At 40.8% G+C, this 27439-nt stretch overlaps 1 protein-coding gene and 1 pseudogene across 1 annotated transcript in view; both read right to left on the bottom strand.

The window, feature by feature from the left end:
- The window catches only part of LOC138939439 (uncharacterized), a 126978-nt gene that overhangs the window by 3454 nt on the left and 96085 nt on the right, over positions 1-27439 (bottom strand). The window lies entirely within an intron of this gene.
- Positions 13459-25899, bottom strand: LOC138939489 (uncharacterized; annotated as a pseudogene).

Here is a 27439-nt window from a genome sequence, read left to right as displayed (position 1 = left end):
TTCAAAAACCAAGACTTTTTCGAACGAATGGTAAATATTTTATATATACTGTGACGTGACGTTTTTGGGACGTCCGTCACAAGGGCCGAATGACCCGATCGGGGGCGGTTTTTCGGGGTCCTGCGTCTTCCTAATTTAGGGAGAGAGCGGCCCGATGGTCAGATCAGCGGGATCTGACTTTCGGTTAGGAAAAATCGAAACTGTAAGCTCGGAATGAGCCCGCGAATTGTTTGTCGGCACGAGGTCGAGCGGCGGGATCCCATCCGGCGGAAGGAGAGGAAGAGAGAAGAGCGACGGCCAAGAGCGGAAGTCCAGGACACCAAGGAAACAGGAGACGTCAGGTCGTAATTGTTAACTATTAAAAAACACTTTTAGTGGCTAGTAAACATCGCTGCCGGTAATGTATATTTCTTACGGCAGGAAAGGAGAGCGGAGGGCCGGAATAATCCGGCCAAAGGGGAGGCCACTTCACCCGCACGAAGCGAGGGAGTCCCAAGGACGGAGCGACGAGCGGACTCTCAATCCGGAACCTATTCGATCAAATAGGAAAGAGAGCCGATCGGGCGCAGCCGTAAGCCCGCACCTTTAAGCCGAACAAGAAAATCTTGGAAACTCCGGGGCGATGAACCCACCAACACGGCCGTCATGACAACAAGGATCGCGAGGACCGCAGGACGGCCCTGCGTAACGCGAAAGCGCCACAACTGGGATATAGCGATTTATCGCGCCGGCGTGTCTCCTGCAGGACTCTCGCTCGGCACTGTTCGGCGAGCCTTGAAGAAGGACGCAGGTCGCCCAGAGCGTACGAGCGAGAACGAGATCGCTAAGGAAAGATCCGAAATATTCCTGCCGGTGGGACGAGCGTCGTCGACCCGAGTTTGCTGCCGATTTATTGTAGGTAATTAATTCGGATGAGTCGCGCCCTTAATAGTTGTCGAGCCACGCGTTTTGGTGGATTCATTTGGTGAATAGTTTTGGTAGATTAAGTCGCACGGCCGACAGGCACATGTCGCTCATCCGAATTATGTAAAATAGGCTCTCTCTATTCATTTCGCCGCCGCCGACAGTCATTAATGTTAGTCTCGCGTTTGTAATAATTGTATGTTGCGCCTTATCGGGATTTTGCGATCACGCGATCGATATTCCGACTCGCGCAAAATATTGCGCCGCGCGACTCGTACACCACAGTCGTTATCGATAGTTTCCGTATTGTTTCTGTGTATGGTTAGCGCGTGTTTTGTGAGTAATGTAAGAAATTGGAGTCAGGAGGAAGCGAAATCCTAAAAATTCGTACAAGAAATCTATCGGGTGTCTGTGAGCCCGCTATTAGTTTCCGCGAGTCATGCGAGTTAGATATTCGGTATTTCAACGGAAAGGTCACCGTCATTGTTATTGAGACGTATATCGGCTTACCGCGAGCCGGACCAACGAACCGATTTGAGTCGTACAACCTAGTATTTTCTATTATATCGAAGCGGATTCACGAGCGTGCGTAAAGTAGTTACCGGCGTATTCGAGAGATTTCTTTAGCTGTCGCGGCCTAATTAAGTCTCGTACGGCGGAAATCCTCGCGGCCGAAAAGTCGAGTTAATGCGCGTAAGACGCTCGGTAATTTGATACTGTTGCGCACGGTCGTGCCGATCTCCGCGGAAATAATATATCTTATTCGCCTGTAAAATAATTACTGTCATCCAAGGCTATTATTTATACGAACTGCTCTATACTCTTGTTTCTTTCGTTTTAATATATTATTGTTATCTCTATTATAATACATCGAATGCTCATTTTGGCTCCCGTGTTCTCGATTCTCAAGAATTCTCCCGTCTTCCCCAAACCCCCTCCTCTACCATTTCGGGTATACTGAATAGCCGCGGAATTTTGCCGTCGCGTTAATTATCGGTCGCGCGATTATCTTTTGGTGTTGCGTTTTTCGTGAATGGTGCGGCCGTACCTGGCGCCCAACTTGGTTTATTCGCGATTCCGGGAATTTTTGTGGATCGCGAGATCGATATTCGAAATACGCGCCGAAGGTGTACCGTGGGCATCGGAGAACCGCCCGCCGAATCAATAATTATTAATTAAATAATTTTTAAAAGCAATTTACGGTTACAATACATATTGTGGCGGCTCGAGAAACCACCACAATTACGCACGAACTACCCGGTAGACGCGCGAACGAATTCTCACGCGCGGAGCACGTGAAACCCGCGCGCGAGCACCGCGCGAGCCACGAAGGCTTACCGTGAGGCGGCCACGAGCGGGAGTCGGCGCCAGCAAGTGAAATCCAGTGAGTGGGGTTTATAAGACGGCGCAAGCCTTCAATTCGCAGCCCGCTCTGACTGCGGAGAGGACCTCCTGCCCGTTAGTCAGTCCGAGCTCACGAATTCTTTTGCATAGCGACAGCCTACGCTGCCTCCTGTATTACCACAGGACCTGAGTCTTCCTCGACCACAGCTGCCTCCCACTTCACCCGGGACTAGTCGGCAGCCCTTCAGTTGGAGAGAAAAGACACCAGGACTTACAGGCAACCATACGTGTACGAGCTTCAGGGAGTGGACGCTACACCCGATAGAGCTGGCGCCCGTGGAATTCACCCGACCGCCACGCTTCTCTTCCTGAGTCAGTGGGACATCCGGGTACGGCGATACACGTCACCATCGACGCCGTGGGGTCTGCCACCACCGCTACTATCACCGCTAGCGGCCTCTCCACTTCACCATCGAGACAATTGGACACAGTCGCAACCGGCAATACGCATCCATCGCGGCACTCAGTGCCCCTCACGGGAATTAGCGGACAGCGGAACTCAATCCGACAGTGACTGGGAGACCAACACCCAGGAGACGGCTACGCAGACGGGGACGGACCGGGAAGAGCCTGGCTATACGCCCCCCCAGGACTACACCAGCTCTTCCACCCTCGCCCGAGCTACTGCGCATCGGTTCCCTCCACGTAACCAAAGCCGAGCCGCGTATCACTTGGCGGGAACGCACACAGCGTTAACCCGTAAACGGCCCTTTTCAGGGCCACCACAATACCTAGAAACTGTAAATATACTATAAATATAATTTTATCATTGACAATTAGAAAAGAAGTCTCGTGATTGACTTCACCTCTGTACGCTCGACCTATCCCTCGCGCCATCTTCTGAAGGCGAACACGCCTCTACATACCCACACATATATTACATATATGATGACATATTTTAAAGTTCATATATAAGGAAAAAAATATTTACCATTCGTTCGAAAAAGGCTTGGTTTTCGAAATCCTTCTCTATATTTTGAATTTCTTTATTTGTTTTTAAAGGTAGAGCTATAAACTCCTGCAAAACTAATATTTCTTTATTTTTTTAGGTATCATTTTAATTTTCTTCTAGTTTGCAGAGCCGATCATCTTGTTACGTCCAAACTCGGGGAAGGATGAATCGACGGAAGGGCGTAACAACTATCTTTTATTATCCCGAAGTTTAAACGTCTCGTGGCATTTGGAATCGGGTCGAACGAACTGACAGGTCCGCAAAGCAGATAAACGACTGAGTCGTTATTACACTGTTTTCGGAAGTTCGCTCGGCGGTCCCTTTTTGGTAAGAGAATTTAATCTCTTTTACGCAGGATGTGACCAAGTGCGATCTTTATCTAGGAACGAGTGGGGAATTAATAAAAGGTTTACTTGATTTTAATTAACAACTTTAAATTTATTCATTTTAAAATTAATGATAGGTATACATGAAAAAAAAGAATAATAATAATAAAAATATAATGCTGCTTGAGTTCTTAATATGTGCGTGTGTGCATGTGTGTATATGTTTAATTCGCGGGTGTTACATTAATACGAAGAGCATCAATCAGAATGACGAGGGAAAGTTTCTACCGTTAAATTTTAGGTTCTGACTGGTTAATACAATATGAAGATTTAATAATAAATAAAAAAAATACATGTGTGTGTGTGGTAGAGTGAGTAAGAGAATGCGGTATGGAGGAGGGAGAGAGAGAGAGAGAAGGGAGATTTTTTGGCTTTAGTTAATCCTGGTAGGACGAGTCGGCTTCCAGGTCGGGTAATTCATTGCAAAACTTCTTTATAGCTTGCTCGAATTCCGATTCTGAAAGGGGAAGTTGGGGATGAATTGTTCAGGAGGACAGTAGATAGGGAGGAGAAGGAATGAGGGGAAAGCGGAAGTTCAATGACTGGGGTGATATGTTCGGGGAAGTAGATTGGGGAGTAGCTGGGGGAGGAGTAGTTAGGCGAGAGGGGAAGAGTAGGTCTAACAGATACTGATATTGAATTGTTAATATGAGTAGCGCAGAATCTGCATTTTACAGGCGTTCGAGTCCTCTGACTCCTGCGAATGACTGTTTGGCTGGGCAATAAGGTGTGAGTAATGCCGGATCTGGTTTTCACTATAAAACCAGCGTTAATATAACGTAATACGTTATGTCTCGCGAGGGTTAATAGCGCAAAATGAATTGGATGAATGTGACTTACTTTTTATCCCGTAGATGAAGGTGCGGATTTTACTAAGGTGTTGAGTTGCTGGGTTCCAGATTAGTCGGGTTGCAGTCAATCAGCGATGAGTGCACTGGTATAAATTTTCTAATTTGTTTTTCACGGTGCCAGAGCACTTAATGAAACTTATGTGAAACTGGAGAGTACGCACGCAAGTAAGTAAGTGAATGGCCCTTTGGGTCCTCTTTTTATATCTCTTTTTTAGGGGTGTATTCTAATTTCTAAGAGTGGGAATCTTCCAAGTTTCCAACGAATTAAAAATTATGCTAGTGCCCTCATTAGGCGGGGTGTTTTTCCTACTTTTCGAATTTTTACCCGTGGTAATCGTCGATTGGTGATCTCGATATCAGTTCAAGTCTCTTGAGCATTAGATTTCCCTTGCGCACGTGATCTGATTAGAAAAGGTCTTACTTCTTTATGATTATTTTTATTTTTATATTAATATAGCTGTCGTTACTGAATATGTCGTCACAGGAGTTTCATCATTATTGATTTAGTTACGTTTGTCGGATATTTTCTTAGAAGGAATTTTATTATCTTTTCGATATCAATTTATTCTTCCGCTGGAAAATTCTATTTCGAATCTACTATTTTTTAAATTTACTTTTAGGCGACCGGCGCGGTTTCGTCACCGGTCTCTCGCCTTTTTCCCACGGTTACTCATAGATTTTGATATTGACAAATGACTAAATGTTTAAAGAATTGCGTGGCGCAAGATGCTCCATTTACTGAACGACTCATTTTTATCACCGATCGATCATCGTTGCCGCAACGTTGCGGAAGGAAGGAATCGTGGAGTCGCCAGGACGTAACAATCTATTGAACTTAATTTTGCCAATATTTGATTTAGTCGTCTCAATATTTCAGGCAATACATCTACAAAAAAATATATAATACATATTTTCGGACACACGTATAATAATTGTTATCGTAATATAAAAATATTATAAAATTATTAAAAATATTATAATATTCAATTATTATAATATTAAAAATATTATAAAATATTATAAAATTTATTGTATATAAAATATATAATTTTGTTCTTCTTCTGATGCATATCCACTAATGGATGTTAGCGATCACATTTTCCATTGCCTTCCTGTCTCTTGCGGTGCCTATCAGTGACTGCACGTCCCGCAATCCCGTCCACTGTCTTATATTTCTCAGCCAAGACATCTTCTTCCTCCTCATGCCCCTCCTGCCCTCAATCTTTCCCTCAATTATCAACTGTAGAAATTGATATCTTTCGCCTCGCAGTACATGTCCTAGGTAAGCTGTTTTCCTTTTCTTTATTATATTAAACAGCTCGCGTTCTCTGTTAACACGTTTGAGAACCTCCTCGTTTTTCATTCTTGCCGTCCATGGCACTCTAAGGATCCTGCGATACAGCCACATTTCGAAGGCTTCTAATTTGTTGATAGCACTTACTTTCAGAGTCCATCCCTCCATTCCATAGAGAAGCACCGACCAAACATAGCATTTCACGAATCTTATTCTCTTATCAAGGTCAAACTCTGAACAGGTTAACACTCTCCTTAATTTTAAGAATGCCTGTCGGGCCTGCTCTATGTGACATTTTATCTCACTGTCTGATGCCCAATCCTCGAACAAACATGTTCCCAGATACTTGAATTTGTTAACCCTTTCTATGGGTCTGTTATCAAATGTTATGCTGGAATCATTGAATGCGTTCAAGTCTCTGGCCACGACCATGAATTTCGTCTTTTTGGAATTGATATTCAAGCCCATTGACTTACTGTGTTGTCCTACCACATTAACCAGGTGTTGCAAGTCGTCTATATTGTCAGCTATTAAGATCGCGTCGTCGGCGTAGTGGATGTTATTAATCTATACTCCATTAACCTTGATCCCCATTTCCTTCCCTTCCAGGGCCTCCTGAAAAATTGCTTGCGAGTACATGTTGAATAGGAGTGGCGACAGCACACATTCCTGTTGCACACCTCTCCTAATTTGTATGGAGGCGGACATGTCATTATCCACTTTAACCCGTGCAGTTTGGTACCAGTACAGGCTTTCAATACATCGGATGTCCTTTTGGTCCACATCGAGTTTTTTGAGGAGTAACATTAATTTGTGATGTTGCACCCTATCGAATGCCTTTTCGTAGTCTAAGAAACATAGGCATATATCTTTCCTCTGATCGTAGCAGTTCTGAACGAGAACTTGCGTTGCGACCAGTGCCTCCCTTGTACCCAACCCTCGTTTAAACCCAAACTGTGAGTCGCTTATATCTCTTTCACACTTTTCATAGATTCTTTGGTATATTATTTTTAAGAATATTTTTAGAGTATGACTCATTAGACTAATGAGCCTGTGGTCTTCACATCTCCTTGCGTTGGTCTTTTTAGGCAAGGGGACAAGGGTGGAGGTCAACCACTGTTCCGGGTAACGACCGGTGTCATAAATGATGTTAAATATTTTTTGTAGAGCTGTGATGCCCCTCTCGTCCAAGAGCTTGAGTATTTTCGATGGAATTTCGTCCGGCCCAGCAGCCTTGTTAGATTTTGAACCTTGTATGGCCTTTTCTATCTTTTCTTTGGTGATTGAGGGACCCGTTAGGTCGGCAATTTCATTCTCCTTCTCCTTCACGAGTCTGTCATCGTGAAAAAGGTTCTCTAATTTTGTTATATAATATATAATACTAACTTTTGCTTGGAGTGTCTGAAGTGACTAGGGGTGAGACACTGAGACCCGGTTCCACAAATTCTAGTTTAAACCGAGCTTAACTGAACGGCTGTTAAGTTTAACGTTATAGTTGAAGTATTGCGTTTTATAACGTATTTTTAACTGTAGACTACGTAAACCTATACTCTGTACGAAAAAAGTCTTAAAAATTTAACTTTCTTCTCAAACGCGGAATGTGATTGGTCAGTAATTAATGAAAGGCGCGAAAACAAGTCGCACGCTGGGATCTCATATGTACACATTACGTGTATATTTAGCACAGAATTTTATATTGCGTAGAAAACTTAGAAGCGAAATACAGAATGTCGAAAGTGCAATCAGCTAATAAAAAAAGATTACCAAATTTCTCAAATTTAGAAAAAATAAAACTAATCGAATTAATAGAGCAGGAAAAAAATATTATTGAAAATAAAAAGACTGACAACGTAAGTACAAAAGACAAAAAGAATTATTGGATAAACATCACAAAGAAATTCAATAGCGATTGTATCTCAGGACATCGAGATATGAGTTGTCTAAAGAACTGTTGGGATAACTTGAAGAAAAAAAGTCGTAAACATTATGCTGAAATTTGTAGTGAAATTTTCAAAACAGGTATGTCATATATTTTATTAAATATTAATTTTATTTATTTCATCTACATTTTAAAAATATTAATATAAATCATTGTATACATATCATATAAATTCAGCAATTCGTACAGGTAGTGGAAAGATGAATATTATCGAAGACCCTATTGCTGAAATGATCAAAAATATTATTCAGCCATCGGTTGAAGGTTTACAAAATAGATTTGACAGTGATTACATGCTAGGTATATAAAATAATTTTATATTTTTCTTAGAACATTTTTAAAATCAATAAATTTAAAATTTGTAATTGAAATAAAAGAATATAAAGATTTAATAATATGTGATGTATCGTAGTCACAGATGATCCACAGTGCAGCAAAGAGTTGGAAAATGAAGATTTTTATCAAGTTGAGGTATACATATATATTCCAAATACTTATTTATTTCATACACCCGATATTTAAAATATCATTAGAAGAACTGTTGTTTTGAAATACTTACATTTATTATAGATCCTCGAAGAAGAAAATTTAAATGCGGTGACTTGGGTTGACTGGACACTAGCTAAGTTGAGTTCTCAAAAGAGCAAAGAATTGCAGTTTTTAAACAATAATGAAAATGACGATCCGTTGACACTTGGAGATATTGAAACAACAACAAACTTTACACAATCTTCTAAGGAAAACTGCAATCCACTAACAAACAGCTCATCACGACCAAATTTAAAATATAAGAGAAAACAGCCTGAAATAACCGCTTCCAGACGAAATGAACGGTTTTATGATTTTGCACAATCTTCAAACAACAATGAAAATGACGATCCATTAACACTTGGAGATATTGAAACAGTTTGTGCACAGTCTTCTAAGGAAAACTGCAATCCACTAACAAATAGCTCGTCACGACCAAATTTGAAATATAGAAAACAGCCTGAAATAACCGCTTCCAAACGAAATGAACGGTTTTATGATCTTGCACAATCTACAATAAATTCGAGTTAGTGGAATTAATAAAGGAAGATTTTCGTAAAATATCGTCAATACAAATATCAATTTATGAGAAACAATTAGAAAAAGAAAGACTTTATATTGAAATCCTTAAAAAACAGTTGAAATCTTATGAAAATAAATAAAATTGTTTCTTTTTTCTATTATTTTTATAATTCCAATTTGGATTGTTACGTCCGGTAGACTCCACGATTTTTTTCTTTCATGTAATATTAAACGTCTACGTTCTGGAACTCTTTGCACTTAGCATAAACAATAAACTAAAGGAATATCTAGCAGGCGAGACTAATATTTCAAAATCTAAACCACGCGTGATAAATATTCGAACAAAGATTCCCTAGAAGATCAAGAATTTTAAACAGCAATTAAAAGATACTCGAACCATGAGAAAACTCGAAATCTAAACAGTGCGCATGCGACAGATAAATAAATAGATCAAATAATATTTTTTCTTGGAAGTCTTCTAGTGAAAATGAGTTATAAGAAGACTCTCGAACAAAGGCCCTTCTAAGAACTAGAGTGATATTTTATAAATGTAACTGATCCGCGACTGAGATCACCCTTGCGTGTTATCTGCTTGAGATAAAACTCAAGTGAATAATAAAACTGTCAACTTGGCCGATCATGGCGGACTCTCCAGTGGACGAGACTTAATTTTTTAAAACAAAAAGCCTATACCAATAGGCGCAACCTCCTGAACCTTCTTTTGGAAGGGAGACACCCTTAACTCATGAGAGGGGCACCATTTAAAAAACTGATTGGTTAAAAAAGAATATTGCTTGCCTAATGGAGAGGGTACGCGAAGAGACGCCAAGATTCGATACGCGAAATCCTGGCTCAGAAAAGTCAGTTCATCTTCGACTCTCGAAATAAAACACCTTTACACCAAGTCTTCAAGCTATTCTCGCAGTTCTATCAACGATTGTGATCATCTTTGAAAGTTAAATTGTGAGCGAAAACCAAAACTAATCAGTGTGTTAAGACTCTTAATTGTGTCGCGAAACCACCAGTAACTGCAGCGATCTCCATCCGACCTGACAGCACGAGCCAAGATCTTTTCACCCCGCAAATCATTTGTGACTTAGCTTAACAACGCTCTCAATAAATAGTAAGTCATTAAATATTCTCATCTCTTCCATTTTTCTTTTCCTTTTTTTTCTTTACCTGAAATGATTTTTGGATAATAAATTTAACGGAAACCTTAGCGGAAACATTACTTCAAGTCTCTTCTCTCTCACTCTCATTCGTCACCGAGGGTCACCTGCATTTCGCAGAGCGACTCGTGATTTCCTCACCCGTCACTGAAGGTCACCTGCATTTCGCGGAGCGACCCGTGACTTCCTCACTTGTCACCGAGGATCACCTGCACTTCGCAGAGCGACCCGTGACTTCCTCACCCGTCACCGAGGGTCACCTGCATTTCGCGGAGCGACCCGTGACTTCCTCACTTGTCACCGAGGATCACCTGCACTTCGCAGAGCGACCCGTGACTTCCTCACTCGTCACCGAGGGTCACCTGCATTTCGCGGAGCGACCCGTGACTTCCTCACTCGTCACCGAGGGTTACCTGCATTTCGCGGAGCGATCCGTGACTTCCTCACTCGTCACCAAGGGTCACCTGCATTTCGTGGAGTGACCCGTGACTTCCTCATTCGTCACCGAGAATCACCTGCACCTTGCGGAGCGACCCGTGACTTCCTCACTCGTCACTGAGGGTCACCTGCATTTCGCGGAGCGACCCGTGGCTTCCTTCTCCTCACCAAGACACATATATCGTGCAGAGAGACTCGTTATTTCAATCTCTCTTTGTGGGTTTCATCTAGCCTAACTAGATAATAAAAGGGAGATGTAAGAGATATACTAATAAATAAGTAAAAATATATATATATATATATATATATATATATATATATATATATCAAGATACAAAGCACCTCTACTTTTATATATCTAATATTTAGTTAACAACTTTTATTACTCGGATACAATCTTTAAAACAGAAACGCCAAGAATTATTTCACATCTCTTTCCTACGATATTATTGTTATTATGACTCATTCACAAATCTATCCTTAGTGGAAAGAATAAAACGGTCTTCCCGAGCGGCCACTAAATGCTCGCGTAATCGTCGCAATAGGCGCCTTAAGAAGGAATTGGCTCGAGCGTCCGTAGACTCAAATTTTGTTAGAAATGTTATCAAACTTAAGCTAGTTCCGCGAGACTTACACAATATACAAGTACACAATACACGACCTCGCCCTATTTCTTTTGCCTTCTATCCCCTTTTCTCTCTACCTTCCAATTTTCATTTCCCCAATAGTTTATGTCAATAATTAAAACCACATATATCTATATTGTAAATTTCCAGCCGGAATTTAAACTTTAGTTCCTCCATCTAATTCCGGTTGATGTCCGCCGTACTTATTGTAACACCCGCGAGAACATAATTTCCTACACATTTTACCTACACTCATGCACACGAACACACCTACACATTAGCATTTAAGAAAATGTATTTTATTTATATATATATATATATAAAATTTCGTAAATCCAATTCAATGTTCATCACTTAAACTTTATCTTTCTTTAAAGAACTTTTTTTACATTTTCTTGAATAAATCTAACACTAAAATTTAAATTCTAGTAATTTATTAACCCGACCTCCTTCCTGTTATCCGAAATCGCACAAGATCCTGTCCCGGGTAATAAGGATTCAGTTCCTTTACCAGAAAAGGGACCGCCGAACGAGCGGTCTTTCGATAGAGTAAGAGCGACCCTTCCGATCGTTGACCTATCTGGGGCCCTAGTCTGTTCGTTCGACTCTAGGAGACGCATTGTCTAGCGTTTGTCTAGAGGTAAGTAGATTACGCCCTCCCGCTGACTCTTCCTTTCATTGAGTCTGGACATAATAAGATAGCATGTTTTTATGTTAAGAGTTTTAATCATATAGCATGTTTTTATGTTAAGAGTTTTTATATTTATGTATTTATTGAAACTGTTCTGTTATTTTGTTTTATACTTAGTATTAAAGAAACTTTAAATTTTTATTGTAAAGTACCAAAGAACAATATTAATAAGCAAAATATATTGAAATAATTTATTTTCTATTAGTTATATAAATCCTATTAATTCTAATTTGGATTGTATTGAATGTATGTTAAAAAATTTTGATATTTATGTATTCATTAAAATTGTTTTGTATCGCTTTACTTAGTATTAAGTGTACAAGTTATCTTACATGAAGTATCAAAAAGAAACTAAATTGTTATTTTGAGATATTAAAGAACCTCTATTAATATGTACAATATGTAAAAATAAGAATTTATTTTATTATTATACATATTTAATATCTCTCAAAAAATACAAATGAAAAGTTAATTACATGTATATCTTTTAAATAAAAGTTTGATACTTGATAATACAAATTTTTGTTCATTTTTTCTCATGATATCCGGATAATTCAATTTCGTTAAGACACTTTTTGCAATAGTCCTTTCTTTTATAATCGGGTGGTCCAAAATACAGCATTTCTTATATCTAATGTCAGTGGATGTTTTATGTTTAATAAAGCCATGATCCATAAAATAACCTCGTCAACTTTCTGCAAAGGCTATATTTGTTTAACCACCAAAACTGATTGCTCTACAATAAGCTGAAAAAATTCAATATGTTAAAATAATAATAATACATTTTTTAATTACTTTTTAGCGGGTAAATTAATGGTAAAATAATAATTTTCGCATACAGTAGTGTATCTAGGCCGGTTCTAAGCCATGGTCCTCTGAGGGGGGGTGAGGGGTGAGGGGAAACCGGCGCGGGGGGGATGACGTCACGGGGGAGGGGGGTGACGTCACGGGGTGGGAATGACGTCAGGGGGGGGGTATGACGTTACTGGGTGGGAATGACGTCGGGGGGGGGGGTGAAGTCATGGGGGTGAGTATGACGTCACGGGGGTGGGAATGACGTCATGGAGTGGGAATGACGTCACGCGGGGGTGACCGCGGCGGAACGGTAGGCGCGGGGTCCGCGGAGAGGGGGAGGGGACCGCGGCGGAACGGTAGGCGCGGGGGCCGCGGAGAGGGGAAGGGGGACCGCGAAGGTACGATGCCGCGAGTAGGTGTGGCATTGGTGTTGGAAAAGGATGACGTTCGCGGGAGAAAGAGATAAAGAGAGATAGCGCGAGGCATGCATGTACCGATGAGATAGCGCGAGGCGATGCGAGAGAGAGCATACGCGAGGCGGTGCGAGAGAGAGCATACGCGAGGCGGTGCGAGAGAGAGCATATGCGAGGCGGCGCGAGGCAATCACAGGCACGAGGGAGAAGGATAGCGTCCGCATTGGTGTTGGAAAAGGATGACGTTCGCGGGAGAAAGAGATAAAGAGAGATAGCGCGAGGCATGCATGTAGGAAAAGGAAAGAAGAAGGTGTAGAAATAATTGATACTTTAATTACAATTATAATAATAATAAGTTTATTTCATAATTGTGTGTATATTACAATGTGTGTGTGTGTGTGTTAAAATAAAAATAAAAATAATAATAATAAAAATATATATATATATATATATATATATAGGCGGCGCTCCTTCTGAAACAGAAAAATATTAAATATTAAAAATTAAATTTATATTAATATAATATTTTTTTAAATAGATACTTACATTATCCTCCTGGAGCCGCAAGCTCTTCCTCCCAATCCTCCTCCCAATTCTCCTCCACCTCTTCCTCTAAATTTTCTTCCTCATCTGACACCTCTTCCTCTTCCTCTTCCTCCGGCTCCCAATTCTCCTCTTCTTCATACGGCTCCAAGCCGAAAAGAGGCCGTAAATAAAAAATGTCTTCGTACTGCGTTGGGTGCACGCATGCACACTCGCGGGCTTCGCGAGTGTCACCCCACAAGCTTGCGTGCACCCAACGCAAATTTCCTCTCATCCACCGCATGTATCGGCGGTGGATGACATCAATTTGCACGAACTGAAATATATTATTAATTAATACATATCACACATAATGTCGCATACACGTGTCCAAAACACTGAACACTACTTACCAGATTAAGACGAAACATTTTTATTCGCCGTTCTTTAAGTCACTCACTTCTGACTGTCAAACACTTTGTGACGAACATAACGGGATAGACATTGTCTCAAACATTTTATAGTAGGAGATGTATCACTTACGAAGAACGCTTACTCTCAGCTCTTGATAAGAAAACAAAAGTTAGCATGTTTTCACGAGCAAATATCTAAAGCCTTTTAAATATGAATAATATATTATAATATGTAAACCACTATCGAACGACTATCGAACGGCCATTGAACGGCCATTGAACGGCTATCGAACGGCTTTGAACGACCATTGAACGGCTTTTGAACGGCTTTGAACGACTATCGAACGGTCATTGAACGGCTATCGAACGGCTTTGAACGGCTATCGAACGGCTTTGAACGGCTTTGAACGACTATCGAACGGTTTTGAATGACTATTGAACGGCTATCGAACAGCTATCGAACGGCAATCGAATGACTATAAACGACTATTGAACGGCTAACGAACGACAATTAAACGACAAAACAATTATTTATACACCATTCAAATATTTAAAGTCTATGTGCATGTACTGAAATGTAACATCCGTAGCCTGATAAGGTGGCTGACGCCGCTATCTAACGTCACGTACTGAAATTTAATACTCGCATACTGGGATATTAAAGAGGAAAAGGGAAGAATAAGAGAGAATAAAATATATTTTAACAATAGTTTATTCTAAATAATGTTTGGGTGAATCTTTATGATGATTCGTCCACCAAATGAATATTTTAAATACATTTTGTAAAGCGCAATTTTTCAAATGTTTTTCATAACGCATAGTATTAGTAACATCTAGCTTATTTAACGAAGTGATATCTTCATAATCCGCATCCAAGGTCTCAATAATAACGTCGTTTCTCGCATCATCGTCAAGTATATCGACCAACCATTCTCGTTTTTCGCATCCTTTAACGTACACGATAGGAGTTGCTCCATCTTCCTCTTCCGTCGCACCCATCACAGCTCTCGTAATCAAACGCCTAGCGAAGCTGTATGGAATGTTTCCATCCTCCCATTGAAGTCCATGGTGATGTCCGATTAGCCATGAAGCTTGACATCTCTCAGATTTTGTAAGCGCACGCCATGGTACGGGACTTGCAAAAAAGTAATGAGAGAGAACAGATCCATTTCTCAATATCGCTACTTCCTTCACGACAAAGTTTCTCCCGATAATGAATCCCTGCAGATCCACAAACGTTGGCGCGATCATGCTGATAATATTACCGTACAATTGCAAGAACGATGTACGACTGTTGCCGATCATCAAAATCTCAATCTTTATATATTTTGACATTGGAGGGGATATTTGCTGATTTAGGTAATTTTACGAACTACGTTGGTCAATGCGCAATATTCGACAACGCGATCGTGTAAGATGAGACAATAGGCGGTAGTATTTGTCGGTATATCCTCCTTGCACTCAAACTCTAATCTCACGTCCACGGTGGAATTTTTGACAGACTCGTTTTATCGCGAGCAATCGATAACCACGAGAGGATCGCAATGTAGAAATTTTGAAATGTTTAATAGCACATCATCATTATCACATCCATAATAAGATTTGCGAAAACGAGAGTACATATCGAACAAGAGGGCGAATCTATTTTTATCGAAATCTAAATTCAAATCATCGTAGGGATAAAATTCCGAGTTTAGATAGAGTTTAACGTTGGTCAATTTGCAGTCGTCGAATGTAGTAATATCTTTTGACACAGCATTTTTTCTGCCAGTCTGCAGCGCAAAGATCACGTATTGCGGCTTCTCCAGCTGAGAGGCGGCTTTCACGGTCCACGAATGCTTGGTTGTATTATGCAATAGAGGAAATTCGTATAGATCCCAAGAGCGAAAACTGATATTCAGGTATCGCCCGCTTTCCAACGCGCGCAGCAAGGATAGTTTATTGACCTCGCTCAATATTACATGTGGCATACGCCATTGTATCTTGAATAATTCGATAACAGCTTCAGCTGAAGCATGTCCAAATATGCAATTGTTGTCGTTGCACGAACGTATCAGAATTAATTCGTGACGAGCGTTGATCACAATTCGATTATAATCTTCGCAAAAACCCAATAGTATGTTTAGCGGCACGCAAAAATTGAAGTAAGATTCAACAGCATTATGTGACATATTCCACGCAGCATTCCCCAAGATTTTACCTTTCTCGGTTGTTAGAGAGATATAGTTTTTAATCGTGGAAGTTATTCCAACGTTTCTGTTGCGGTCAATCTCCACACCGTCGAGTTCATATCGAAGTGCATCAAACATAAACGCGACACAATTGTTTCCCAATACCACTCTTCCCTCTTCAGCAACTTTACGCACTATCAACTTTCCTTCGACGTATAGAAAACTTTCACATGGTAATGTGTACAAATCTTGATGTTGTATCGGTATCCGTATCTCGTCGCTATATCCAAGCGTTGTGTTGGCGTATGGATTGTACGTATGAGTCTCAATCTTGACGATACGGTCGTCAAAGATCGGCTCACTTCCGATATTCAAGATGTCAATCATATTGTTAAGTATTTCGTACGACGAATCCCAATGATTTTAAAAACTCGCGATTCAACGCGCTCAGCTTCTTTTTAGCGTAACCAGATATCTGATTATTGTCACCCGATACAGCAGTCACTCGCCTTCTCGCAAAAATATTGTCCCTTGCAAAGATATTGTCTCTCGCGTGCTCCGTGCTTCCGTTCAACACAAGCATTTCATTTGTCTAACGCTTTATTTTTGCCGCCGTCGTATATGCAATCTTACGGTAATTTCCTGTCCTCCAAAATCGAGCAAATGTCCTTCTTGATCAACAATCCGTATCGTTAAATCAGTAATGCTCCGTGCGACGATCGGTAGATAAATGATCTGTGCTGGCGTTTCCGATATTTTATATCCTAGCGACACGCTCGGTGAAAATTCATGTATCGTGTGTACGCGCTTGTCATTGCTATACGCGCCAGTGGTTACGCTGCATTCTATACGAATAATATTTACGCTAATAATATTTATTGGTACATCCAATTCGTGCCATTTCCGAGGCTGTAATATACGATTCGACGAGAATCCCAACAACGATCCAACGTTGCCCGGTTTACTAAAATTTATCCTATAGACACATTTGATTTCACTTTTTAGCGTATTATGAGCGCGAAGCGTTATTGGATATTCATCGTGTTCTTCGCCATCAACAATATCGTTGGAATCAACTACGCGTCGATGTCGTAAAATTGCATGTCGGAGATATTCGTTTATAGCGTGTAATTTGTACGATCCCTCGGGAATCGTAATTTCCTTATCGTCGTTATCAAAATAAAATTTATTATTCCAAGAATTCACGTTCGATATCGTATGATACGTTTCAAAGTCCGTTAAACCAAGCTCGTAATCGCCATCGTTTAAATCTATAGCCGGAAAGTAGCTTACAGCAAGAGCGCTACTCTTGCCGGTCAACGTAAGTGTGAGCGACATGCTGGAAAACTGTCAAACGAATACTGAGTCGCGACGGTGAATTGTCAGGCTTTAAATTCATATCAATCATCGACCGTTTGAAGAAATCGAAGACACAATTGTCCACAAATACTTTGATTATAATTTTGACAGGCCGTGTGATTGTATTCTATATTTGCAACATTCTGTCCAAAATATCGCACTAATTCCTTGGGCGGTCGCAGATTTCCAAAACTATCGAAATATACTACACGATCTCCCCTCTTTGCATACGCAACCCAATGAGTACCGGAATCATCGACGTCATCCAAATTGACGATACCGTTCTCATTTCGTCGTACACCGTTTATCGGTAAATTATTGCGCATGAAAACACCTCTAAAAAATTGTATACGCATACGTCTTGCAAGCTGTTCCAATTGTACATTGGTTGTTACACCGGCAGGCATTTTTATTTTGACATTTTTTTTTCTTGGCTGCTGTTGAGAACCCTCGTCCACGCTTGTATGGAGCGAGATAAAGTCCGTGACCTTCCATGGCGCGATTATGACGTTGCATTTCTTCGAGCTAACGTTGCGTCGCCTTGCTATCGTTCACCGCCTTCGCGATTTCCGCTGCTCCGCTAGCCAACGAACCGAGAACTCCCAATAATGGTAAAATTAGTAAGATACCACCGCGCTTCGCTATAGGAAGTATTCGTTTTTTCGCAGTCTTTTTCTTCATCGATGATTTTTTTGTTTTCAGCCCCATACCGAATTTTGTCTTTGCCTTCATAGCCGCCCAAACAGCTGTAGCGGCTGCTCTTTCGCCAAGAGTCGAATCTCTCGCGGTAATATGTGTTCGCGCTTTCGTGGCGAGTATATTATCCGCAACGTGTCGTTGACCAAGATCGTTGCTTCGGGAATAAGCTATGTCGTGCTCGCGACACGCGGCATCCAATGGATTGATACCTCGATCGCCTCTAGCCAATCGTGTTTCTAAATGAGTTCCTGGTCCGCAAAACTGATAGCCTGGAATATGTAATTCGATAGGAAGTGCGTTTATCGCACGATTTAACAAACCGCTACCTCTTATAATTTTTGCTGACATTTGTCACAATTTTTTATTAACGGTGTTGGACCGTCGAAATGTGTTTGCTGCCACGACAAATTATAATGTCGCGTGCATCGACGATACTGTTGAACCTCTGAGTCAGCTTTTATATGTTCGGTAAGCTTGTCCCACAATTGTTCCACGTATCTACCAAAGTCTCGCAGTAAAACAATCTTGGAGATAATCTGTAACTGCTCGGTGGTAAGCTCGAGAATATCGCTGTCAACCGATAGAAGAAGAAACATTTTTGAGACTGAGCGGTTTCAATTCGGTGCGCCTCTATAAATAGGGCCCCGATGACTCATTTTCCAAAATTTGATTTGAGATTTGCGAGAGCAAACATGCGGTTCGCGCGACAAGCGACGATAATCAAAGTGATAAATTTTGACGATAAAACACGAGTAATGTCTGAGAAAGAAATACGCAAGCATGGAAACATGCTGCCGACTACTATACGCGGTATCATTTGCGGTCCTTCGAATTGCGGTAAGACTAACGTGTTGATAAGTTTGATAGAAAGTCCACACGGTGTACATTTCGAAAATGTGTACGTATATTCGAAATCGCTTCAACAACCGAAATATCGATACTTGGAAAATTTGCTATTATCGATCGATGAAATTGGCTATTTTACATTCTCTAATAATAGTGACGTTATTCCACCGAGCGAGGCGCTTCCGAGTTCCATTTTTATCTTTGACGACGTGGCGTGCGATAAGCAAGATACGATAAGAGAGTACTTTGCAATGGGTCGACACTCGAGCGTCGACTGTTTCTATCTTTGTCAAACGTATGCCAAGATACCCAAGCATCTTATACGGGACAATGCAAATTTACTGATTTTATTTAAACAAGATGGTACAAACTTGAAACATGTATACAACGATCATGTAAATACTGACATGTCTTACAGCGATTTTCGCGCATTCTGTCAGAAATGTTGGCAACACAAGTATGGATTTGTAGTGATTGATAAAGACAGTTTACAGACTAATGGAAGATATCGAAAAGGATTTAACGATTTTACAATACCGTAAAGTGGTTAGTCGATATCGATACATCGATCAAACAACGTCTAAAAAATTTTCGTCCGAGCGCAACATGACGACGACGATTGACAGTGACGATCGTGAGAAGATTGCGAGAGAGATTGTAAAAACGAGCGAATCAATCCGCAAAAAATATCGTTCTTTAAAAACCGGTCAAATGGAGGAAGACGTCGCATTGGAGAGGCACTTTAAACCAATTATCAAACCTCTAAAACAACTTGTCGAAAATACAATCAATGTGGAATCTAATGAAGCGAAAATCGAACCATCGAGTATGCTCGAAGACAAGCATCTGAAAAAAGAGTCTGGAACAAAGCGAACAAGGTCAAATATATCATTGAACGGTTCGCTAATAACTTCTACTCCAAATCAATCGAAACGTAAGCGAATGAAACAATTATCGAATGTGATTACTTCTACTCCGATAAAAGATGTACAATCGAGTCAAATATTGCACGAAAGATCGTCTCCGTATGTGGAAGAAGTTTTCGAAACCACGCCTGAAACGCTTGTGACATCGGTTCAACATCTGCTACAAACGTCCGAGGGTCAAAATGTATTGCGCACACATCTGGGTCCACTAGGGCAAAAATATGTTGGAGCTATTTTGAGTCAAGATAAAAATAACAGTATGGATTATGTTTACGGTGTTAAATTTTGCAACGAAGGAATGATGCTTGGTGATCAAATTTTTGATGTGGATAAAGATGACAATATAATTATCGGTGGAATAAGATACATGGGAACACCAGGTCTCTATGAGTTGATTTTCAAGAGGATACCCGACGGTGACGTATACAATGATGATGATAAAATTAAATACAAAAATATATTACTGGCGACAAATGCACATAGACGTGGCAATGATATGCGTAATCCAGTGTTAAGTAACAAGGGATACAAGTATAAAAATATAATAGCACCATTAATCTCTATTAAAAATATAATAGTGTCTGGAAAAAAAGCTGGAAGAGGTATAAACATACCGCCCGCTATGACGTTAAACGATAATAAGATCGATTACGTGCATTGGAATGATCCCAAAGAATTGGTAGATCGCTTGCGATTGCTGGAAGCTTCGCGTCTAGCCAGCAACAATGCCCACGACAATGAAATATTATCAATTATCGAGGAACTTTGCGAAGCTGGCCTTATTATAAATTAATCTATGCGTCGGCGAAGCGAGTCAGTCTGTCATTATTGTTTGTATCGAAATGTCGATTAATAAATTTGGATTATCGTTGGGAACACCCAACAACTCATACTATCAATGGAATGGATTACTAAGAAATTACGTGCGCGATAACGCTCTGTGTCAGACAGCCTCCGGCTTTGACGCAAGGTCGCGCAAGATACGACGCGTAGCGCAACCGGAAGATGATACTGATGCAGCAAACAAACAGTACGTGGAAATACGTGTCAAGCTTTTGGAAGACAGACAGGAAGAACTTGAGAAAAAAATAGTCACGCTCGAGACGAATGTGCAAACGCTGCAAATAATGATGGATGAGATGCAGAAAATGCTTCGGTATGCAACTCACGCGCAGACTACATCTAATTCAGCGCATGAGAAGAAAGATATATAAAGAATATATGTGGAGGAATTATCTCATTATTGCAAATTATGTCTCAATCAAATATGTCGCAAAAGACCTCTGAAAAACAGCTGCTCGTGGAAGAATTGCATGCTCCAGCGAGAAAAAATTTCCCACGTAGACGTGTCATAGTATGCGGATACGACGATCTGTGGCAGGCGGACGTGGTCGAGATGCGTCCATATGCACGATTCAACAAAGGTTACAACTACATACTCACAGTTAACGATGTGTTGAGCAAGTATGCGTGGGCTGTATCGCTCAAGAGCAAGAGTGGAAACGAGACGGCTGATGCTATCGCAAAGATAATTCGAGACGATGGAAGAAGTCCGAAAAATTTTCAAACCGACAGAGGAAAAGAATTTTACAACACAAATGTACAGAAACTCGTGAAGAAACACAGCATTAATCATTATTCGACGTACTCTATTATGAAAGCCTCGGTCGTGGAACGATTTAACCGAACGTTAAAGAGCAATATGTGGAAAATGTTTACGTTTAATGGAAATTACAAGTGGATCGACGCGTTGTCCCGGCTCGTTAGAGAGTACAATGCGCGAAAACATCGCACTATCGGCATGAGACCTATCGATGTTACCCCCGCGATCGCCGATAAACTTTTAAATACGGTATACAGCAACGTAAAGATTGCGGCACCGGCAAGATTCAAAGTAAGCGATCCGGTACGCGTGAGTAAATTTAAGACCATCTTTGACAAAGGTTACACACCAAATTGGTCGACCGTAGTGTTTAAGATCGTTAAAGTGCAGAAAACTAATCCCGTGACCTATGCACTCAAAGATTCGCGCGGAAATTCCGTCGCCGGCGGATTTTACAAATACGAGTTACAACGCGTTGCCAATCCCGACATACATCTCGTGGAAAAGGTAATACGCAAAAAGGGCGACGAGGTTTATGTGAAATGGCTGGGATTTGATGCAACGCACAATTCTTGGATACATAAAAATAATATATTATAAATATGTTAACAATAATACATAATATTAAAAATATTTTACAAATATATAAACAAAATTGTACACTTTATAAAATATACATATAATTTACAATAAATATACATATAATTTTAATTTACAATAAATATACGTAATTTTTTATTTACAATAAATATACATGATTTTTATTTACAACGGTATTTTGTAATGTCCCCACGGTAGCGTGTCGGTGGTTTCGGGTACGATATACCGCTTGTCATCGTACGGACTTAGAGCAATTTTTGTCTCGCGAATAGTGTATACTTCGTGTAATTTAGATCTTATACAAGACTGCTGACGCGTCATTTCAATCTCTTCGTTCAAACACCGCGTGTATTCGTTGAACGTTATCGTTCTCGCGACGACGTTATTTTTGACGCCTTTTACCTTTTTTATGTCTTTCTTACCATCTACTCGCAACACGTACATTTTTGCCCTAAGCCCGACGAATTCGGTCATGATGGCGCCATTATTTTCATCCTTCATTAAACCCGGTATCTTTTTATTCGCGAGCGGTATACCGTACACATTGTCCACCGCATAATCGCTGGTATCGAATCTGTCGACGTTGCGCTTTATATTCTCATATACATCTTCACACTCGATGTGATATATGAGACTGTCGGTGTCGGTGTACATGACTTTACATTTCTATCGATACATAGGTATCATATAATCGTGGTGAAACTCGTACAAACATGTCTTGGATATGTCGAGTATACACATACCCACGTAGATTGGTTTATTAAATTTCACCTCGAGATTGCGAAATTCAACGGCGATCAGATTCTCCGAAAACACGCTTCTACTATGAAAATTTGGTTTTGCGATCATCGCCTCTGCACCATATCTTCCATCCCAATGTGTCACGAGCTTAATATTAACGTGATTGCGCACATTTTCCATCGTTTTGCCAAATACCGTATTATTCATTAATTTATATAAATTTTTTTCAAAATAATTTTTCGCGAGTGTTCGGAATTGTGTATTAAGTTCGATATAACTGCGAAGCCATGGAGATTGCGAAAACTGTAATATTCGATGTATTTTTGTAACGCGAAGTCCGTGTCGCGTGCATTGCTGCAGGTTGCGGTAATGTATTACGTAACGTTTCTTATCGTATAAGGTTGCGAGCAGCTTATCCTGCCGCTTACCAGGTGGTTTGTCGCGTGTCGGGCAAAACGGTAGATCAGTGTGCGCATCGTGAACACGTTGCGGATACTCGAGATCGACTTCAAGGATGTAGCCTATAGGCGAATCGAGCGCGATCGATGATGTATCAAAATCGGATACGTCGTCGACCCATCGAAAATCTGCATAGGGCAAGGGTTGGCACATTGCCCATCCGTACAAATTATTTACATCAAAGTACGTAAGATACGTTGAAGGTTTCGATGGGTCGTACGACTGCATATACTTGTTATTAGCATGTGCGTATCTGTTGGAACATTGACTCAAACCACCGCGTATTCCGCGTTCGATAAATAAAACCATGTCGATATCCGTAAGCAATTCGAATGTAATATTTGTATGCTTCAACATGGCGTCCCACGTATATTCGGGAAGAGTGTAGTAATACGCGGGGTCGAGCCCATAACTTTTAATACAACTCACGCGGAAATTTTCAAAAATGTCTGCTAATAACAAGACATCAATTTTGAGATACAAGTCGCTATATTCGCCCAGCGTTCGAATGGAGAACCGCTCCCACACGTTCTCGGCGTGCGCGTAATCGCTCTCGGATATCGTGTCACCGGTCAAGGAACTGTAAAATGATTCGCGCGGCGGTAAACACGTATCTTGCAACCTGTCGATGCAGTCAATATATTCGTACGGAAAGACGCCCTTCCGTGTTAATAAATTGAAATTGTCATTCGATAAATTTTGAAATTCAGATTTTAAAATTTTGAGTTTGTCTTTATTCAAGAATGATGCCAATTTATCGAGACTAGCTGTGAGAAATTTATACGAATCGATAAAACGCAATTTATAATATGATGTTTTGATTTCTCTTCGGTAAGATTAACATTTTTCGTAAATGATATATATTTTTCCTTTGTTATTGGAAGTAACTCGATTCCCCCTTCGAACGCTGTAGCTATTTCCTTGATAATGAAGTGCACATCGTAACCGGATAAATTATGAAAAACTATTGGAATGCAAAAAGAATCTTTATAATTTAGATTACAATTTGAATGCGCGGGACCTCTGTATCGCCCGGTCAGATGGCAATGATCACGTACGCGTGTATCGTCTTGTACAAATGGTTTCTCGCAAATGTGGCATTGTGTCGCGCTATGAAAATTTTCCCATTCATCAGATGTTAAATTTACCATGGGGACATTAGCTGATAAAATACTTTTTACACGCAGTGCTAAATTTTTAAGTTCTTCGACGAACCATGATATGCTATCGATATCGCGACGAGAATGATACGCGGATAACGAATCATCGTACAAACAATGTACATAATATGCTAAGCTAAATACTTTGTGATGTTGGTAGTTTCTCTCTTCCTCCGTCTTCTCTAAAACGCACTCCAGATCGGCGTACACGACGAAAGGAAGCCGCTCCTTCCGATTATAGTTGTTGAACGTGAGCCACTTGTCCTTAACGCTCGGTAATCGGATAGCGCACTCGTTCATCTCGCGACAGTCCACCGTATGTGATTGTAACTTGTTGTTCGAGCCAAAGTAGTGCAAACATCTGTAAAAGAAATAATTTTTAATTTTTGTTCAAAGATTTCTGTAATATAATTTATTAAATATATACGTACCGATCGCAGATATATTTCTTGTGTTCTTTTTTGCTCAATTGCGAGCTCACGAGGCGGCATAGATTCTTGATCCACGCGAAATGTCCAACGTTGTTGTCTTCCACGTACAACAGGTTGACGTGTTTGTCTTTTTTCAGCTCACTCAGACGTATCGGGACAATGTTCTTTTCCTCGATACTATATACATTGATTGAGATATTGTTGGCATGTTCGAATTTTTTAATTTGATTCACATTCACTGGAAACTCAATGTCCTGGAGATTTAGCACTGTCGTGTAATGCGGGTACGAAGATTCCCGATAAACATGATCTTCAGCTGGGTATAGAGCGACGACCACAGACCACGCGAAACACGCATTGTCATTAGATTGCACATTGATTACTGCTCTCTTCATCATTTCTCGCGGTAATTTTATGTGGCATCCCGCGCGCAATGGATTATATTTATTTATATTTACATTTAAATCGAGTATTCGCGATAATGCCCACCCGCTATCGCGTTCTTGAAATTCTTCGAGCGATGCTAGAGTGGGCTCGACAACGCGCCGCTCGTACCATTCGCGTAAATCGGATGTGTGAAAGAGTTCATAGTTTCTCGTATTGATACTTTTATTTGCGCGTTTATCACCCGTCACAAATTCACCATTGAACACTGTATTAATTTTCACATTAAAGTGTTTTTGCAGCATGGTTTGCACGTGTTCGAGCACAATGTCTTTAGCATCCTCGAAAAATTGACGAGGCTCGATGTGATTATGATTTATAACCGCACCAGTCAATATGCGGCTCTCGAACGCCGTATCGATCTCTCGCCAAATTAATCCGTGTTGCCGCGTGCTGCATCCTACACCCGCGTGTACAAAACGTGTGCGTAACGAGTTCTTCAATCCCTCGAGTCGTGCAATTCAGGCAATCAGCGATTGTCGAATCCCAATCGATAATCGTGGACGTTTGATTCGACTTTGCCCTTCTAATGATTCGATATATTCGTCGCATCGTTGCTCCCACGCAACGTACTCCTCTATCGAATTCACCCTTGCAGATTGCTCGCGTAGATTTCGTTCAGCATTGTTTTCCGCCATATTTCCAAATTTATACAAAAAATTTTTTTGCTAACAAGATGTGCTTATTAACAGCTCTTGTCTCGGAACTCTTGGTGAAAATACTGACAGGGTGTGCCTCTTTACCATGATTTTATATTCTATCTTGATGTCTCTTTCCATCATGTGTATCTAAATCTTTATTTCGCGATTTGTCACGTACATTTTGGCTAATGTCGATTATTGCATTTTGTCGTCTAGAGATGATGTCAAATCCCAGATGTATCGCAAAAGTTTCAAATTACATGCAGCTGTCCAATGTTAGTGCAATTTAATCATGAGGATTATCCTTATATTATAGGATTTTGTCATGTTTTGACACGCGCGTTTTAAATCTGATATCTATAGGCGATGTCATCGCGAAGCAGCCGCACATCGGCGCTTGCAAATTTTATATTACGTTGCATTTTTGTGCGTTCGGCTAAATCTCACACCTGGTGATGATGTCATCGCGAAGCAGCCGTATATCGGCGCTTGAATGGAAAAATTGAAAAAAATATCGCTTCATCAATAATCCCCCACCACATTGCAATTTTGAAACGCTAATACATATTTTAAATATGTTCAATACGTTCAGTATTGCATCAACCACTTGTGTGAAAGGTTCATATAAAAACGTATCCCACTGAAGGAAGCCGCATGAATTATTACGTTCCGATTCAAGATGCTGATGAAACTTCACCGTGTAAGAAGAAATGTAACAAGTAAGTTTTAATTAACTTGAATATTTTTTATACTTTCTAATATTTTTTATACTTTTTAAATATTTATATAAATAATATTGTTTTTACTCCCTAGCATTTCATCCGAGTCTCGTCGCGCGGTTCGTATACTCGGAAGACGATACGCCTTAACTCCGACGTCAGTAGTAATACTAGGCGGGTTCTAACTCAGGTCCTCTGAGAGGTGGTGAGGGGCGAGGGGAAACCGGCGCGGGGGGGTTGCATGACGTCACGGGGGGGGGTTGTATGACGTCACGGGGGGGTGTATGACGTCACGGGGGGGGGGGTATGACGTCACGCGGGCGGAGGGGGATTTTGATGGCGCGGGGTCCGCGGAGAGGGGGAGGGGGGCCGCGGCAGAACGGTAGGCGCGGAGTCCGCGGAGAGGGGGAGGGGACCGCGGCGGAACGGTTGGCGCGGTGTCCGCGGGGAAGAGGGAACGCGAAGGTACGACGCCACAGCGCGGTGTATTACAAAGGGCGAGTGTCGATGTCCGGCTGCTCGAGAATTTATAAACATTATAAACAAATATCATCTCATATTGCACTATTGCACGTGCGGCATTGTTGAATTTCGTAGAAAGATTATTGCACGTGCGGCATTGTTGAATTTCGTAGAAAAATGATAAGGTTAGCGCCGATGTTTGGCTGCTATAATTTATTATAAACAAAATAAAACCATCGCGGTGGTCTCTTCATCTTTTTTTTTTCTCCAGGAAGAGCCGCTCGCGCACTATTGCGCATAACATTAAAATTAGATGATAAGGCGAGCGCCGA

The sequence above is a fragment of the Polyergus mexicanus genome, unplaced genomic scaffold (assembly GCF_030449975.1).
Source record: "Polyergus mexicanus isolate NDT 795.1 unplaced genomic scaffold, iyPolMexi1.0 SCAF_14, whole genome shotgun sequence".
Classification (NCBI taxonomy): domain Eukaryota; kingdom Metazoa; phylum Arthropoda; class Insecta; order Hymenoptera; family Formicidae; genus Polyergus; species Polyergus mexicanus.
This window is presented reverse-complemented; position numbering and strand designations above follow the sequence as displayed.